The sequence below is a fragment of the Geotrypetes seraphini genome, chromosome 6, assembly GCF_902459505.1.
Source record: "Geotrypetes seraphini chromosome 6, aGeoSer1.1, whole genome shotgun sequence".
Lineage (NCBI taxonomy): Eukaryota > Metazoa > Chordata > Amphibia > Gymnophiona > Dermophiidae > Geotrypetes > Geotrypetes seraphini.
In genome coordinates this window covers 23700222-23719097 of record NC_047089.1, presented here as the reverse complement: position 1 = coordinate 23719097, position 18876 = coordinate 23700222, and the positions used below count along the sequence as shown (strand labels likewise).

Here is an 18876-nt window from a genome sequence, read left to right as displayed (position 1 = left end):
CAATATGCCAATGGCTCCGTAAAATATTGATGATGTCTCCTGAAAGATGTATGAACTAGAACAGGGGTAGGGAACTCCGGTCCTCATGAGCCGTATTCCAGCCGGGCTTTCAGGATTTCCCCAATGAATATGCATTGAAAGCAGTGCATGCAAATGGATCTCATGCAGATTCATTGGGGAAATCCTGAAAACCCGACTGGAATACGGCTCTCGAGGACCAGAGTTCCCTACCCCTGAACTAGAACATCTATTTTCTCATTTTATTTTCTGAATTCAGTCTGTGCTAACATGTTCCTGTTATTACTTAAACCTTGTGTAAACCAAGAGTGTAACCAGTATTTGATTTTGCAAGGGGGCCCAGGGGTGGACTGTATCCCACCCAGGGACTGCTGCATCATACCTTTTCTGGAAGGTATGCCCTGCCAACTAAAGAGATTCACCACTGAAACCCCCACTTGTGCTACCTGAGCAGCGAGGAAGCCAACGGGTGCTCTAGCCACTGACATTTCTGCGCATGGTCTGATGAACTGAACATGGGCATCGGTGGATGGATCACCCTGCCAACTTCCTACTGCTCAAAAGGGAATCGCTTTGACTGTCAAGGGTTGAGCATCCCCACCAGCCATGCATCTGTTTGAAGGGGACCTGAGCCTAAAGGGGCAGGGCGCACCCCCCGCCCCCATGGCTACACCACGATCATAAACCATTCTGATATGAGCAATGAAAGGTGGTATACTAACCCCCACTTTTACAAAGCTGTGTTAGGTTTTTTTATCGCTGGTCACAGCGATATTAGCTCTGACGCTTATAGGAATTCTATGAGCTAATACCGCTGGGGCCAACGATAAAAAAAAGCCTAATGCAGCTTCGTAAAAAGGGGGAGGGGTAAATTTGCAAATGAATGTTCATAACACTTAAGATTGGAAAAGTGAGATGTGATTGCAAAATGCAAGATTATGGGTTATCTTTCAAAATCGAAATGCTATTTCTACCCCACAACTATCTGCTTATTGCCTAGTTAATTGTGATCTTTCTATTGGACTGTATATTTAATGATAGAAACTGATTTTCTGCAACTACTGTGAAAATTTGGGACTTTCAATATTGCTGCTAGAGATCAGAAGTGTAATTCTGAACATCCTGGCTCCCTTTCTCTAGCCATCATGCATTTTAGCAAAACATCTTACTCAAAATTAGATTAATTATAGACTCTTATGCAGAAGGGCATTAAAACCATGCCCTTCCACTATAGAGATACTGTAGAGCAAGGATCTCAAAGTCCCTCCTCGAGGGCCGCAATCCAGTCGGGGTTTCAGGATTTCCCCAATGAATATGCATTGAAAGCAGCGCATGCAAAGAGATCTCATGCATATTCATTGGGGAAATCCTGAAACCCCGACTGGATTGCGGCCCTCGAGGAGGGACTTTGAGACCCCTGCTGTAGAGATATTTGAAAAACCTTTACGCCTGTGTTCACTGTGATATAAAAACTGTAATTGGTGATATCTTCAACTTCAACTCTTAGTGATTTAAATACTTGAAAAAATTCAACTTACCTTGAAAGGGTGTTTAGTAAGTAGTCTCACTCCAGCGGATCCTGACACGTTTCGCCAATGGCTTCCTCAGAGACCCCCCCATTTGCTGGATAAATGAACAGAGTAGAACTTCTTCCTAGCGAAAAAAAAGATAGGAAACCATTTAATGTGTAAAAAAATACCGGTGTTTTCAAATAACTCTCGTCGCTGCCTAAGTACTTTAGAACAGTGGTCCCCAACTAGCCAGTCGGGTTTTCGGGACAGCCCTCATGAATATGCATTCCTGTCATCTTCATTTCATGCATATTCATGAGGGCTATCATGAATTGAAATGGCTAGTGGCCCTCCAGGAACAAACAAACCAAAACTGCAGAAGTGTACAACGATGTAGGCAAAATTTATTTGTGACAACCAAAATACATTAAAAACCTTTTTACCAAACAAGGGAACCAACACGCTCCGTGTTTCGGACAACCTTCATCAGGGGTCCACGGTAGAAAAGGGAAAAGAACATTAAAGAGTTTGTTTTTACTGTATTTTTCAACATTTTTTTGTGACACATGTTCTTTTCCCTTTTCTACCATGGACCCCTGATGAAGGTTGTCCGAAACACGGACCGTGTTGGGTCCCTTGTTTGGTAAAAAGGTTTTTAATGTATTTTGGTTGTCACAAATAAATTTTGCCTACATCGTTGTACACTTCTGCAGTTTTGGTTTGTTTGTTCCTGGTTGGTTTTTTTCACTGCAGACTAGGTTGGACCTTCCTTTTTTCTCTTGGTTCTATTGTTTAGTGGTCCTCCAGGACAGGGTTGGGGACCACTGCTTTAGAGAATCATGCCTAATGGTGCCTTTCTCCGCCCCTAAACACGCCTACTTTGGGGTTAAGTGCCATAAGATAGGTGCCTATCACCCAATTAATTTTTTTTTTTTTTCCAATTATGAACAGCTAGGAATAAAAAACCCACTAACGTAGCTTCATAAAAGGGGGATAAGGTTTGTCAGCCATATGAATTATTGACCACTCCTTCAGGCTCTTGACATTGAAACCTGGGATATGGCCTACGCAACTGTGTTTGACGACTAATATTTTTCATACGATCAATGACCCATTTCCGAGGAAATATTGCAGCGGTGGAATCATCTTTTCACCGTCACAGAAAGCAAACATCAATAGAAGCCGAGTTAAAATCTCATGAAACATGAAGTAGCTCTGTCTGCTCTTCTTGAAATTTTCGTGGGATGTCTTCCGAAGATGTCACTCAGAGTATAATGAAGCTGTGGAATCTTTTATATATACAGAAAAAATTAAATATAGTAATACTGTATGTAAGTACGTGATGTAACTCTGCATTTTCTTTTCACATAAAATAAATTTAATTGGAACAGCCTCTAAAACAGGAAGAAAAAAGATCTTTCATTTTCTGTATGCTGATGTGACCAGAATGATGTTCTACTCTATATCATACGTGTTGGAGTTATAAAATGTAAATGAAGATTTTTAATTTCAAACTCCATTTACGTCACTCTCTTCTACAACAGTGTGGCGTAGTGGTTAAAGCTACAGCCTCAGCACCCTGAGGTTGTGGGTTCAAATCCAAGCTGATCCTTGTGACCCTGGGCAAGTCACTTAATCTCCCCATTGCCCCAGGTACATTAGAGAGATTGTGAGCCCGCCAGGACAGATGGAAAAATGCTTGAGTACCTGAATAAATTCATGTAAACCCCTGGGAGAACAATATAGAAAACTGAATAAAATAAATATGCTACAGTATAAATAGTCAAATGCAAAAGAGAAAAAATACACCCACACCCACCTACTTATTACTAAGCTGCGGTAGAGTTTTCTACTGCGTCCCGAAGCGCTAAATGCTCCGACACTCATAGAATTTCTTTGAGAGACGGAGCAGCATTTAGCACCTGGGCTGCGGTAGAAACCTCCACCGCAGCTTAGTGAAAGAGGGCCTTAATGATTAAATAAACGTGCAAAACTGAGAAAGACACCATCACATTTCAAATTTATTTTTGTGTGTGTGTCTAGTGGTTTGGGGTTTTGTTTTTTTTTAACTTCTTTGGGCTTCCAGCTCAGTGAGAACTCAAATCATAGTTACCAGATAAGAACATAAGAACAGCCTTACTGGATCACACTAAAGGTCTATCAAGCCCAGTAGCCCATTCTCACGGTGGCCAATCCAGGTCACTAATACCTGACCAAAACCCAAGGAGTATAGACATAGAGACATAGACATAGAGACATAGAGTATGACGGCATAAAAGAGCCAGCGGCCCAACAAGTCTGCCCACTCTAATAACCCTCCCCTCTAAACACTCCCTCGAAGTGACCCCACATGTTTATCCCATTTTTTCTTAAAATCGAGCACATTGTTGGCCTCAACTACCTGAAGTGGAAGATCATTCCAACGATCAACTACCCTTTCGGTGAAGAAATACTTCCTGATGTCACCATGAAATCTCCCACCCTTGATTTTTAATGGATGCCCTCTTGTAGTCGTAGGTCCTGTGAGGAAAAAGATGTTTTCTTCCACCTCAATACGGCCAGTAACATATTTGAACGTCTCTATCATGTCTCCCCTCTCTCTGCGTTCCTCGAGAGCGTATAGCTGCAACTTACCTAGGCGTTCTTCATATGGGAGATCCTTGAGTCCTGAGACCATCCTAGTGGCCATTCGCTGAACCGATTCCATTCTCAGCACATCCTTTTGATAGTGTGGCCTCCAAAACTGAACACAATATTCCAGATGGGGTCTCACCATAGACCTGTACAACAGCATTATATCTTCAGGCTTTCGGCTGACAAAACTTCTTTGGATGCAACCCAGCATTTGTCTAGCCTTGTGCTGTTGTTCAAACTTAAACCTTTATTCCCAGGTGAACCCACCGCTCAAAGATGTCCCACCAAGGACAGTTCCAAAGGAGTACTCCAAGGAGTAGCAAACATTCCAGCATCTCAAAGAATAGCAAGATTCCGGAACCCCAATGAGCAACATTTCAGAGCTGAGATTGTGATGTCATAATGCCTCCTTCCACAGTGCCTCAGAGCCAACCTCAGCAGTAATGTTACAATGGCTTAATTGACCTGTACTTGGCTCACGTAAGAACATAAGAATAGCCATATAGGGTCAGACAAATGGTCCAACAAGCCCAGTAGCCCATTCTCACGGTGGCCAATCCAGGTCACTAGTACCTGGCCAAAACCCAAGGAGTGGTATAGTATATTGTGCCGTTGTTATTCCCAGGTGAACCTACCGCTCAAAGATGTCCCACCAAGGACAGTTCCCAAACCTGTCCTGGCGGAACCACCACCAGCCAGATTTCAGAATATCCACAATGAATTTGCATGCAAGTGATTTGGATGCCTACCACATCCATGTAATATGCAAATCTCTCTTATGCAACTTTATTACGGTTATCCTGAAAACCTGAGTGGTTGGTGGTCCCTGAGGTCAGGTTTGAGCACCGCTGATCTAGAGGGATGACATTGCATGAATGTCCATTGAACGGCTGACACAGATTTATTTCCTTTTGCTATTCTGAGAGGAAAGAAGTGAAAACAAATGGGAAGTTACTTTGCACATTTATTTCTATAAACTATGTCAGTAAAGCAATAGCAATTATATTTTCCAATCTTACTAGGACAAATAAAGCAGTATTTTCTGCATAATATATTAGCTGTTAAATGCAAAGATTGCTCCGGAGAGCCATTTCTAGGATGCAGGAATACCATGTGTGGAAGCACTTCAGTGCCTCCTCTCTGCTTTTATGCCACCTTTAGTTCCGATAAGTACAAACCCTAGTGAAAACCAAATGGAGCAGGTGGATAAGTGCATCCAAAATGTGTGTTTAATAAGCCAAGGCAAAATGAAACGAGTGTGAATTTCTAGCAGTTCATTTTGAACATCATAAAGATTTCGAGAACATGCGTCCTGAACAAACTAAGATATTTTGGGCTCTTGCAGCAAAAACTGTCACTCCCCGGCTACCTCTCTTGTCAGCATTTGTCACGTCGGGAGCCGCATTGCGGACATGAAGTGAGGAAATAAGAGCTATTCAGACTACGCTGACATACATGCTGTTCACTGAGTCAGATCTAAGATAGGTGTATTGAAAATAAACAAGGATGCACTGGCAGTGGGGAGCTATATACCAAGCCTAATGGGTGGATTTAATTGGTGCACTGTCCAAATAAAATGATGAGACGCAGCTACACTTTTGGGAGTTTGGGCTTTCTGATCAAAGGATGTAGATGTCTTTTGAAAGACCAAATTGTTAGTATACAACTAGCTGAATTGTCCCGTTCCTATAACGAAGGCATTACTGGTATTACGAAGACTAGCCATTAGCCAATGCTAAACAGGAAATATCCTTCCCAAAAGCATCTCTAAAAATCTTCCAGTTGTTCAGCCAACTATAATAGTTAGCCTTTTATTTTTCTTTCTTTCTTCTTCTTCTGAGCCTCAGCCCCACCACTCCACCGTATCAATAAGCTTTCACAACGGTTTAAAGGGTAATATCGGCACTGGCTCCGTATGAATCTTAAATTCTTTTTACTCTTTTACATACTGAATTATTATCATTACTCCATTCACTTTATGTATAACAATTTTTATTGAAAGAATCAAATAATCAGTACCATAGGATAATACAAAAATACATTCAATACAATAAGAATTACAATAATATTTCATACAAATTTAAATCATTCTTTCAAATTTAATTTCCATATGAATTAATTCAATCTTATCTACACCCCCCTTAATTCCATCCCCTACCCACTATCTTCCCCTAAATGAAATCCCTCACCCTGGATGAAAGTTGACAAAAATAAAGAATTAAAATAAATAACTGGAATGTAATTATTAAACCTAATTTTCATAATAAATCATTGATAACCAAACTTCGTATTTTTGGTGAAAGATTCTGAATATAAGTATCCCAAACGTCCATAAAAAGACGAGTTTTTTTAGGCGAACCTCGAACCTCCCAACTCTCAAATAAAAATAAGCGATGTAATTGATTCGTTACCTCTAAAGTGCTCAGTGCTTAATACTTTAGTTTCTCATAATAAATAAATAAATAAATCTTGAGAAATACATGTCCAGTTTCATTTTAACCATGGACTTATCTTAATGAAGTTCTTCTTTAAGCATAATTCCAGCTTTTTAAATGCAATTTGGGAGGGTTGGACCCAACATGTTTCGCGTCCTGCGTTTTCAAGGGTCTTCCCTACAAAATATAACTATCGATCAGTACTTGTAACCAGTGGCGTACCAAGGGCGGGGGGTGCAGACAGCCCTGGGTGCCAGACCAAGGGGGGTGCACAGCCGGCCGTATCCGGAACCTCCCACGCTGCTCTTCAACGGGACCTGCACCTCAGCGTGGCTGCCGTACTTATTCCGAAGCAGAATCGGCAGCCGCGCTGAAATGCAGGAAGGTTCTGCGATGACTGCTTCTGCTGACTCTGCTCCAGAAGATGTAAGTGACATTGGGGGAGGTGGATCGGCAGCCGCAATCATTGCAGGACCTTGCCGCAACTCGCTGCATCTGCTGGCCCATCCCCTCCAACGTCACTTACGTCTTCTGGAGCAGAAGCAGTCATCGCGGGACCTTGCTGGTTTGGAGGGAGAAAGGAGCATAGAAGGGTGGTGGAGGGAGAGAAAGGGGGCAGATGCTAATGGAATTGGTGTGCAGGGAAAGGGGAGAGAAACATAAGGGGGAAGGATACTGGATGGAATTGGGTTGGAGTGAAAGAAAGGGGGCAGATGCTTATGGAAGTGGGAGGAAGGGATAGGAGAGAGTAAAATGCCAGACCAGGAGGGTGTGGGAGAGGGAAGGGAAGAAGAGGAGATGCCAGAGCATTGGAGGAGGAAAGGAAAGAAGATGGTTCCCAGAGCAATGGGGGTGAAGGGAGAGATGGAAGAAGGAGGCATAAAGTTTCTGGAAGGGGAAGAGAAGAGAAGATGCCCTATAGAAGGGGCAGAGAGAGGGTAGACAGTGTATGAAAGGAAGAGAGTAACAAGAAAATGAGGAAAGCAGAAACCAGAGAAGACAAGACAAAAAAAAAATTATATTTATTTATTTTTTTGCTTTAGGGAAGATGCTTCGCTCTTTCTGTGGTGTTGCATTGTATACAGAGTCTAGCTTCTTGGTGGTTCAATTTAACCTTTGTCTACATATTTCTATTTTATCCCCCCTTTTACAAAACTGTAGAGCGTTTTTTAGCACCAACCATGGTGGTAACAGCTCTGATGCGCAGAATTCTATGAAAGTCTGAGTTGTTACCACCATGGCTAAAAACCACACTGCAGTTTTGTAAAAGGAGGAGGGGTTAGTTTGTGATTATATATTCCATACTAGGCGAAGGAGTTTTCTGTGTTCTGTGTGTACGAAAGACATAGTTTTCTGTTAGGATTGACTGTGCAGGCTTGAACTGTACTAGTCTGGCTTGTTTAGTTTTACAATGGGTGTATTGATGTTGTACCGCTCACTGCAGTATGTAAGATGCTGCATTTTCCTAGGTATACTCTTGTGTGACGTGTGAGTTGTTACTAAAATTCATGTTCTTCATACAGATGGGTATGTGAGTGAAAAAATGATGGGCCCCGGGTGTCACATATCCTAGGTACGCCACTGCTTGTAACTTATCAAAATATTCTAAAATAAGCCCCAAGCACCCATCAACTTATAAACTAAACTTATATACTCTAACCGTTCTTACTGTTAACGCCAGCGTCAGCCACCCCACCAGATTGTTTCAAAGCAAAGATGGCCGCGGCGTCCTTACTTTAAAATTGCAAAATAACCAACCACACTCCCCTGTCCCCTCATTGGTAGGAACTTAGCCAATCAGTGAATTCCAATCCACCTCAGTATTCAACCCATTAGGCTCTACCGTGGCTAAATGATAGATCCATCTTTGTTCTTTAAAATTAAGACTCTTCTCTAAATTTCCGCCCACCCTCCCCTCAGTTAACTGGTCAATAACCCGTCATCTCAAACCTTCAATCGGATGTCCCTTCCGACTCCAGTGACTTACCTTTGGAGCTACAGGAAATATTAGCATAGATAAATTGAATGTTGCCAGATAATGTAACAAATAGAAATAGCGAGAGAGAGGGAGGGAGAGAAAAGATAAGAGCATGTTCAGGTATAAAGAGAAGTACCATTGGCAAGGAGGAAACAGTGATAACTGTGTGTGTGCATGCATTGTGACAAGGATCCCGTGAGCCCTGTCATGGACATTGGGAAAGAGCAGGTTAGCCCCAGTAGCAACACTGAAGTTAGAATTCTGAAATATCTAAAGTCTAGGAAAAATCCTGTAAATAGCCCTAGCCAGGCTCCTGTGCCTTTAAGAAGCACAAACGTTCAGCCTGATTGTAATAGTGCTGGGCCCTTTAAGAGTTGCTTTGTCCCTGCAAGTGGGGGGGGAGGGGGGAGAAGTTATGTTCCTTTCAAGAGCCTTTCTCATCAGATACAGGGAGAGTACACCAAGGCTGGGAAGGAAGCCAGTCTTCCCTTTAGAGCAGGGATGTCAAAGTCCCTCCTCGAGGGCCGCAATCTAGTCAGGTTTTCAGGATTTCCCTAATGAATATGCATGAGATCTATTTGCATGCACTACTTTCATTGTATGCTAATAGATCTCATGCATATTCATTGGGTAAATCCTGAAAACCCAACTAGATTGCGGCCCTCGAGGAGGGACTTTGACACCAGCATGGCTCTGAGAAGTACAAATCACCTGTAGTAGGAGGAGCTGGGAGCTACAGAAGCCAGCCATGGAACCGAGAAGTTAAAAGGAGAGAGTCCTATGGAATGGACACAGGACTCTGACTTGTCAAAGCTACCAGATGAGAGCATGGTTTGTGAATAAGGCTACAAAGCCATGGAATGTTTTATTTTTTCCTTCTTTCATGCTGTTTGTGCCTGAAGGTGTAATTGTGGGCATGGCAGGCTCGCTGAACTGTGTTCCAATTGTTTATGCCTGAAAGTCTGCTCTTTACTTTTGACCTGTGCAGTTTGGATTTTCTGTCAAAGCTTTTGCTGGGCTATGGAAGGGTTAGAAGCCTGTTATTTTGGAAGGGCAGTCAAACACCAGTGAGGATTAGGCTGACCTTCCTGCCCGCTTGAGAACCCTGGTTTTTCCCAAGCAAAGCTATAGTCAAGACCAGAACTATTGTTATAGAAGCTGAATGGAAGAAAGTGTTTGGTTTTGAAGGATTTAAAAACCCTAAGGAAAGCAGTGCTTATTTTGCAGGCTGCCAGCAGCCTGCAAAATAAAGGGTTTATTTTTGTTTCTGGGGGATTTTTGTGCCAAAGAAAGAGCCTGTAAAATATGAAGTAGCCCTGGGACTATGCTTTTGTTCCTGTGTATTTTCCCCATGCTGTGCTGAAGGAAAGTGGATCTAAAGCTGTGGTTCCCAACCCTGTCCTGGGGGACAGATATCCCTAATGAATATGCATGAGAGAGATTTGCATACCGGTCACTTCCATTATATGCAAATCTCTCTCATGCATATTCATTAGGGATATCTGTCCCCCAGGACAGGTTTGGGAGCCACTGATCTAAAGCAAGCACTTTTGGACTCTATTAGAGAGGTAGGAATGAAATTAGCGCTCTGAGCTAAGCTCTGGAATAAAGCGCGAACTCTGGGATTTGTTTTCCTGAACACGTGACTTTTCTGCTTGTGACTGAGTTCCACTCGTGCTGTTACTGACATTGCGATTATGTGTGTTGCTTTTCACCAATAAAACTTTATTTATCTTTTTTTACCAAAAGAAACTCAGTGTGCTTTGGGAGGCACTGAGGAATAAGCCTACTGTGTGCCACATGTCCAACCAGGTAGCTCCTGCCTGAGTGGGATCCTGTCACAGTGTGTTAGGTGCTAGAGAATGACACGGGGACAAATTTGTCCCCGTCCCTGTAGAACTCAATTTCCCCATCCTGTCCCTATGAGTTTTGTCGATATCCCTGTCTCTGCTCCTGCCCCATTCCTTTAAGCTCTGCCTTAATTGCACAAGACTAAAACACTTATGATTTTAAAGTGTTTGAGGCTTGTGTAGATGAGAACAGGGCTTAGGCATTGGTGGAATGAGACATTATGACATCACAATCTGAGCTCTAGCATGTTGCTACTTAGGATGCAGATGAGGACGGAACTTAGGCATTGGTGGAATGAGGCATTATGACATCACAATCTGAGCTCTAGAATGTTGCTACTTAGGATGCAGATGAGGACGGAACTTAGGCATTGGTAGAATGAGGCATTATGACATCACAATCTGAGCTCTAGAATGTGCTACTTTGGATTTTAAAGTGTTTGAGGCTTGTGCAGATGAGGACAGAGCTTAGGCATTGGTGGAATGAGGCATTATGACATCACAGTCTGAGCTCTAGAATGTTGCTTCTTGTGATTTTAAATTGTTTGAGGCTTGTGCAGATGACGGAGCTTAGGCATTGGTGGAATGAGGCATTATGACATCACAATCTGAGCTCTAGAATGTTGCTACTTAGGATGCAGATGAGGATGGAACTTAGGGATTGGTGGAATGAGACATTATGACATCACAATCTGAGCTCTAGAATGTGCTACTTCAGATTTTAAAGTGTTTGAGGCTTCTGCAGATGAGGACAGAGCTTAGGCATTGGTGGAATGAGGCATTATGACATCACAGTCTGAGCTCTAGAATGTTGCTTCTTATGATTTTAAAATGTTTGAGGCTTATGCAGATGAGAACGGAGCTTAGGCTTTGGTGGAATGAGGCATTATGACATCACAATCTGAGCTCTAGAATGTTGCTACTTAGGATGCAGATGAGGATGGAACTTAGGCATTGGTGGAATGAGGCATTATGACATCACAATCTGAGCTCTAGAATGTGCTACTTCGGATTTTAAAGTGTTTGAGGCTTGTGCAGATGAGGATGGAGCTTATGAATATGCATGAGATCTATTTGCATGTACTGCTTTCAATGCATATTCATTGGGGAAATCCTGAAAACCCGACTGGAATACAGCTCTCGAGGACCGGAGTTCCCTACCCCTGGTCTAGAATCTGGGAGCTTACAGCATGCCAGATCTCATCAAACGAAAACAATCAATTTCTTTAACTGGATGATTAGAAAATTAGATCAAGGACATGCATTATGGGAGTATTTTTATAAAGGAGTCGCAGGAAATGAAACCAGATAGACGCCTCTTGACGGGATCAAAATCCAATGGACAAAAGTCACGAGGAAGAAACGTCTTCAGCCAGGAAAATCTCAATCGATGTGCATCTAGACCAGACATGGGCAACTCCGGTCCTCGAGGGCTAGAATCCAATCGGGTTTTCAGGATTTCCCCCATGAATATTCATTGAAAGCAGTGCATGCAAGTAGATCTCATGCATATTCATGGGAGAAATCCTGAAAACCCGATTGTATTCCGGCCCTTGAGGACCGGAGTTGCCCATGTCTGATCTAGACTCAACACGGCCAGTATTTCGGCAGCACCGGCCTTTTTCAAGAGTCTGTAAAATATGTTGTCGGCTTGTAATAAAACACGGGTGTATACAGTCTCATCAATGATGTATCTTAGATGTAATATCCAATAGAACACAGCAACCAAGAAAAACCGCCATACTGTGTAAAAGGTATTTTATATGGAAAATGGATATTATACAAATAGATGGTTCTATACATGTATGCCAGGGGTAGGGAACTCCGGTCCTCGAGAGCCGTATTCCATTCGGGTTTTCTGGATTTCCCCAATGAATATGCATTGAAAGCAGTGCATGCAAATAGATATCATGCATATTCATTAGGGAAATCCAGAAATCCAGAAAACCCGACTGGAATACGGCTCTCAAGGACCGGAGTTCCCTACCCCTGGTGTATGCAAATGTGTGCATCAACACATTTATACATATACGAGATGTAGGCATACCAAAGAGTACAATTTTGATGGAACTAGAGTAGAGCTTTCACCCCAATTCTATATATGGCACCCAAAATTGTGCCTGCATGTGGTCCTTATGAGCTGCCATTCTCTCTTTCTATGAATTACAAAAGCAAAGACCTTCCATTGTTTTAATATGCAAACCACTCTTATGCTAGGCCACAGGGGTAGGCAATTCCGGCCCTCGGGAGCCGGAGCCAGGTCAGGTTTTCAGGATATCCACAATGAATACGTATGAGAAGGATTTGCATGCACTGCCTCCTTGAGATGCAAATTAATCTCGTGCATATTTATTGTGGATATCCTGAAAACCTGACCTGGCTCCGGCTCTCGAGAACCGGAATTGCCTACCCCTGCTCTAAAGACTCCTACTTAATTAGAAGGGCTAAACTTTTGCTGCTCCTCGGCAAAGCCAGGGGAGTGTTTATCTGCAGAGACAAAATCATTCATCAGTGCCAGAGAATGACTGTGATCTGAGAAACATCTTTCTTTTCTCTCCAGTTTTAAATTATAGAAGAGGATCTGTTTCTCCTTGGAGAACTGTCCTTGCCACACCACTGACAAACACCATTAGCACACAAAGAGGACAAACGAGAAACTGAATGGCTGGCTGCAAATTAAAATGGACAGCGTTATAAATATTTTGCATTATTAAGATACAAGTCCGCTTAACTTGTCTCATCGAGGCCTGATTGTAGCTACTTTTAGATTCCACATCAAATGCACAGGGTTTTAGTTTTACTTATTTCTTTATTTTGCAAAAGGAGCATTTCTCTGTTTTAGTGTTCCCTTTTTTCCTCTCTCTCTATTGCTTGGAATGAGATTCTGCGATGCTGAGACGTACAGGGTCCTTTTACTAAAGCGTGCTAGCCTTTTTAGCTAACGCGTCCATAGACTATAATGGACCTGTTAGCATAAGAGCATAAGAATTGCTGCTGCTGGGTCAGACCAGTGGTCCATCGTGCCCAGCAGCCCACTCCTGTGGCGGCCCCCCAGGTCAAAGACCAGTGCTCTAAATGAGTCCAGCCTCACCTGCGTACTTTTCAGTTTAGCAGGCACCTGTCCAACTTTGTCTTGAATCCCTGGAGGGTGTTTTCCCCTATTTGAATCCCTGGAGGGTGTTTCCCCCTATAACAGCCTCTGGAAGATTGTTCCAGTTTTCTACCACTCTCTGGGTGAAGAAGAACCTCCTTATGTTTGTACGGAATCTATCCCCTTTCAACTTTAGAAAGTGCCCTCTCGTTCTCCCTACTGCTCATCTCTCCGAGTTCATCTGTGCTTGTCCCACACTTACTTGAATTCAGATACTGTCCTTATCTCTACCACCTCTATTGGGAAGCTATTCCACTCATCCATCATCCTTTCTGTAAAGACATTTCCTTAGATTATTTGTCAACCTCCTTTAATACTAATTGTATTACTTCTTACTCCAATCTTCTTTCTGTTTTAAAAGCACTCACCCCTCCTGTGTATCTATACCTAGAGATATTTAAATAATCTCCATCACCTCCCTCTATCCTCCTTCCCTTCAGGATAATAATAATTTATTTTTATACTAGTATTTTAGCCTGTTACATTAACGGGTGTTAGAATATATGTCTGTCTGTCTGTCTTTATTTCTGTCTCTCTCTCCCTCCCGCTGTCTTTCTTTCTGTCTGTCTGTCTCTCTCCCTGGCCCCCTTTGTCTGTCTGTCTTTCTGTGTCTCTCCCTGCCCCTGTGTCTATGCAGCAGCATTTCTCTCCCCCCACTTCCCTGTGCAGCAGCCACAGCAGCATTCCCTCCCCCTCCATTTCCCTCCCCCCACACTACTTCCCTGTGCAGTAGCAGCGTTTCCTCTACCCCCCCCCCCTTTTACTCTTCATGGCCTCCTGTCTGTTAAAACCAAATTCCAAAGTCCAAATATACAGAGAAACCAGACTTCATGGCGAATCTCTCCTCCACCTCACAGGGCTCTGGCACAGGCACCTTGGAAGACAGCGGCGCAGCGACCCCCGGGGCCCCGTCTGCACTCTACGCATTCCCCATCCTCCCGGCCCAGGGGGTCAGGAACCGTCAGAGCCGCCTCGCGCTCACTGCCTCGCGTCGCTTCATCCTTTGTGCTAGCAGGTCCCGCCTCGCGCTGCAGACTGAGCAGTGGCGCGAGCGCCCCTACAGCTCCCCATTCATCGCAGCCACCGAGTGCCGAGGCCCCACCCCTCACAATGCCCCGCCACTGGCCGGTCACACGGGCCATCGTCCTCGTTGGTCCTCCGCTCCGTCTGGTCTCGCGAGCCTCCTGGTGCAGCTAAAGCGAAGGGCTTGGAATGGACACATCACCGAAGTCAGCCAGGATGCACAGTCTACCTTTACATCTGCACGACAGAACCCCAAGCGCGCATGTGCACTCCTACCTGCTGGAGACCTACAGCTCACAGAAAATGGAACCCGCAAGTAGGAGTGCGAATGCGCGCTTAGGGTTTTATTATATTAGATACCGCCTAACCAGCAGTTCATAGCGGTTTACACAATAGGTACTCGGCATACAATATAATCATATATAATATTTAGCGCGTACTAAAATGTCTAGCATGCCTTAGTCAAAGGACCCCTATATTATAGACAAGTGTGATGCTTCCTCACATTCCCTCCCCCGTTTGCAAAACTGCAAAAGTGGTTTTTGGCGCAGGCTGGCGCGCTGAATGCTCTGCACCGCTCCTAACGCTCCTACGAGCATCGGGAGCAGCGCAGAACATTCAGCGTGCTGGCCTGCACTAAACCCCGCTTTTGCAGTTTGTAAAACGGGGGAGGGTCAGATAGCTCATAAATATGTGCGTATTTTTCTATGTTGTTAGCCATTTTATGATCTCGTTGTATAAGTTTTTAAAATTTTATATATTTTTTTGTTTAGACATACAGTCAAACCTTGGTTTGCGAGCATAATTCGTTCCGGGAGCATGCTTGTAATCCAAAGCACTGGCATATCAAAGCGAATTTCCACCATAGGAAATAACGGAAACTCAGATGATTCGTTCTACAACCCAAAAACTTTAATACAAAATATTATACGTACTCGTATTGCAAGACTTTGCACTCACTACACTCCCGCAGCATCAGAGAGAGAAGAACCATTGGCTCAGTTGTGATGATGTGACACATGTATACTGTATGTACTTGTATTGCAAGGCTTTGCATGTTTACAACAGTTACTACACTCTTGAAGCGTCAGAGAGAGAACTATCGGCTCAGTTGTGATGTGCGTATACTGTATGTACTCGTATTGCAAGACTTTGCTCATTTAGAACAGTCACTACACTCTTGCAGCGTCGGGGAGAGAAGAACCATCGGCTCAGTTGTGATGATGTGATGCGTGCGTGTCAGATTTTAAGAGAAAATGGGATATTCACATGGGATCTCTAAGGGAGTAAAAGTCAGGGGGGCGGGTATTTGGAATGGGCAGACTTGGTGGGCTATAGCCCTTTTCTGCCGTCATTTTCTATGTTTCTATGTTTATATACTCTTATTGCAAGATTTTGCTCATTTAGAACAGTCACTACAACCTTGCAATGTCAGAGAGAGAACCACCATCGGCTCAGTTGCGTTGTGTGTATACTGTATGTATTCGTATTGCAAGATTTTGCTCATTTAGAACAGTCACTGCACTCTTACAGCATCAGAGAGAGAAGAACCATCGGCTCAGCTGTGGTGATGTGACGCGTGTATACTGTCTGTATTCATATTGCAAGATTTTGCTTATTTGGAACAGTCACTACACTCCTGCAGTGTCAGAGAGAGAAGAAGAACCGTCGGCCCAGTTGTGATGTGTGCATACTGTATGTACTCGTATTGCAAGACATGGCTTGTATATCGAGTTAAAATTTAATAAAATGTTTTGCTTTTCTTGCAAAACACTTGCATACCAAGTTACTTGCAATCCAAGGTTTTATTGTATTAGTAAAACGGAAAATAAAATATTAGTTCAGGCATGAGAGGTTTCCTCTTTTATGAAGCCACTTAGCACCAGCCACTGCAGTAACTGCTCCGAAGCCCGTAGGGATTTAAAGGGTTTCAGGGCCGTTGCTGCATGGCTTTGGAAAAGGGGGGGGGAGGGGCACTCTAAGGGATACTGCAGGTGATGTCACGTAAAAAGTCCCAGGTGGCTTTTGGAGGGCTCACCATACAATATAAGCAAGTTATAGTGGCATGTGTACCTGAGACTTTTTAACATGATATTCACTGCAGTACCCCTTAGAGCAGTGATCTCAAACCCTTTGCAGGGCCACATTTTGGATTTGTTGGTACTTGGAGGGCCTCAGGAAAAAAAAATAGTTAATGTCTTATTAAAGAAATGACAATTTTGCATGAGATAAAAATCCTTATAGTTTATAAATCTTTCCTTTTGGCTAAGGGCTCCTTTTACGAAGGCGCATTAGCGGCTTTATTGCACGCAACTTTTTAGCGCTCGCTAACCCCTGCGCTAGCCGAAAAACTACCGCCTGCTCAAGAGGAGTCAGTAGCGGCTAGCGTGGCCGGCAAATTAGCACACGCTATTACGCGCGTTAAACCACTAACGCGGCTTCGTAAAAGCAGCCCTAAGTCTTAATAATTGTAATTTATAGCTAAAGAGACATATGATCAAGAAGCTGTTTAATTTTACTGCTGTGATTATGATAAACATACCGAGGGCCTCAAAATAGGACCTGGCGGGCCGCAGGTTTGAGACCACACCACTGCTCTAGAGTGATCCTCTGCTTGGCTCTGCTGTGCTCAGCAGTTTGCTAAGAATGCCGGCTGCTTGGACGTCCCAATAGCTCGTTTTTCTGTGTTTTTCATTTGGACATCCTTGCAGTCAAAAATGATTTAAAAAAAGATAGATGTACTAAGAACGAAAACGTCTAGATAGGATGACCAAATTCAAATTGAAGCTCAACACCGACTAGAGAGGGTGCAGAGGAGAGCGACGAAGCTAGTAAAAGGTATGGAGAACTTGAGCTACAAAGATCGCCTCAGAAAACTGGGACTATTCACCCTTGAGAAGAGAAGACTGAGAGGGGATCTGATAGAGACTTTTAAATTGCTAAAAGGGATCGACATAATGGAGCAAGCTCACTCACCAGCAAGGGGGAAAGGATGGTGAGCAAGAAATAGCGTTATTCACATTGGCAAATGTAACCCAGTCTCGGACCAGAGGTCATGGCCTGAAGCTGAGAGGGGACACGGCCAGGAAAAACGTCAGAAAGTTCTGCTTTGCACAGCGAGTGGTGATCGCCTGGAACTCTCTCCCGGAAGAAGCGGTGGAGGAAACCACCATTCTAGGATTTAAGGGAAAATTGGACGCACATCTTCTTGCAGAAGACATTGAGGGATACGAATGACCAGTGTATTCGCCAGGGTGTGCCTGGCTGAGCCTCCGCGTGTCCGGATCGCCGGACTAGATGGACCCCAGGCCTGATCCGGTGCAGGCATTTCTTATGTTCTAAAACTAAATTTGTCCTCGCAAGCCCCAACGACAAAATCAGAGACTCTTCGATCTCCTTGAATGGTCAGGACTTCCCTATTGACCACTCCAATAAAATCCTGGGAGTCACCCTGGGCCGCCACGTCACTCTAAATGCTCAGAAAAATTTATTAGTTAAAAAATGCTTTTCGGTACTATGGAAACTCAGAACCATCAGAAAATACGTTGATGCTCCATCCTTCCGCTTACTGGTTCAATCTTCCATCCTGAGCCTGCTCGATTATTGCAACATTATTTACTTGGGATCCTTCAAAAAAAAAAACATCCTAAGACTCAGAGTCATTCAAAATTCGGCAGTTCGACTGATTTTTGGGCTGAAGAAATGGGAACACATAAGCCCCTACTATCAAAAACTCCATTGGCTGCCCCTAGAGGCCCGAATCCTGTTTAAGTTCTCCCGTCTGTGTTACAAATCATCATTTGGCCTAGCCCCCACTTACCTGGTTTCCCACTTCAATCTGGCAAGTTATCTTAGGCCCACACGAAGAATACATCTGCTCTCCTATCCGACAATAAAAGCCTGCCACTACAAAAGATTCTTGGACAGAACTCTTGCCTTCCAGGCAGGCAAATGGAACGATTGGCTTAGTAACGTTTTCGCGCTCTCATCATCCTGCTTCAATTTTAGAAAACTGGTAAAAACGAGCTTGTTCACTCGATTTGTTAACTAAGAATCTACTCAGCTCTGCTTACTCAACCAGTAACCCTAATGTTCACATTCCTTCATTATGTAAGATTGTATTGCTGACTTTGATTGTAACCTCTTCGCTGATTGTCCAGCGCTTCTTGCTGTAAACCGCCTCGAACTTCTACGGCTTTGGCGATATATAAGAATAAAATTATTATTATTAATAAAAAGAGAGAGACTCCCTGCTGTTTTGAAAATGGACTTTTAC

The 18876-nt window shown here is 43.5% G+C and overlaps 1 long non-coding RNA gene across 3 annotated transcripts in view; it reads right to left on the bottom strand.

Annotated features, from left to right (window-relative positions):
• The window catches only part of LOC117363212, a 119417-nt gene that overhangs the window by 25645 nt on the left and 74896 nt on the right, over window positions 1-18876 (bottom strand). For all 3 annotated transcript variants that reach the window (XR_004539996.1, XR_004539995.1, XR_004539997.1), the window contains exon 3: window positions 1557-1671. This is a non-coding gene — a long non-coding RNA (uncharacterized LOC117363212). The remainder of the gene's footprint in view (window positions 1-1556; window positions 1672-18876) is intronic.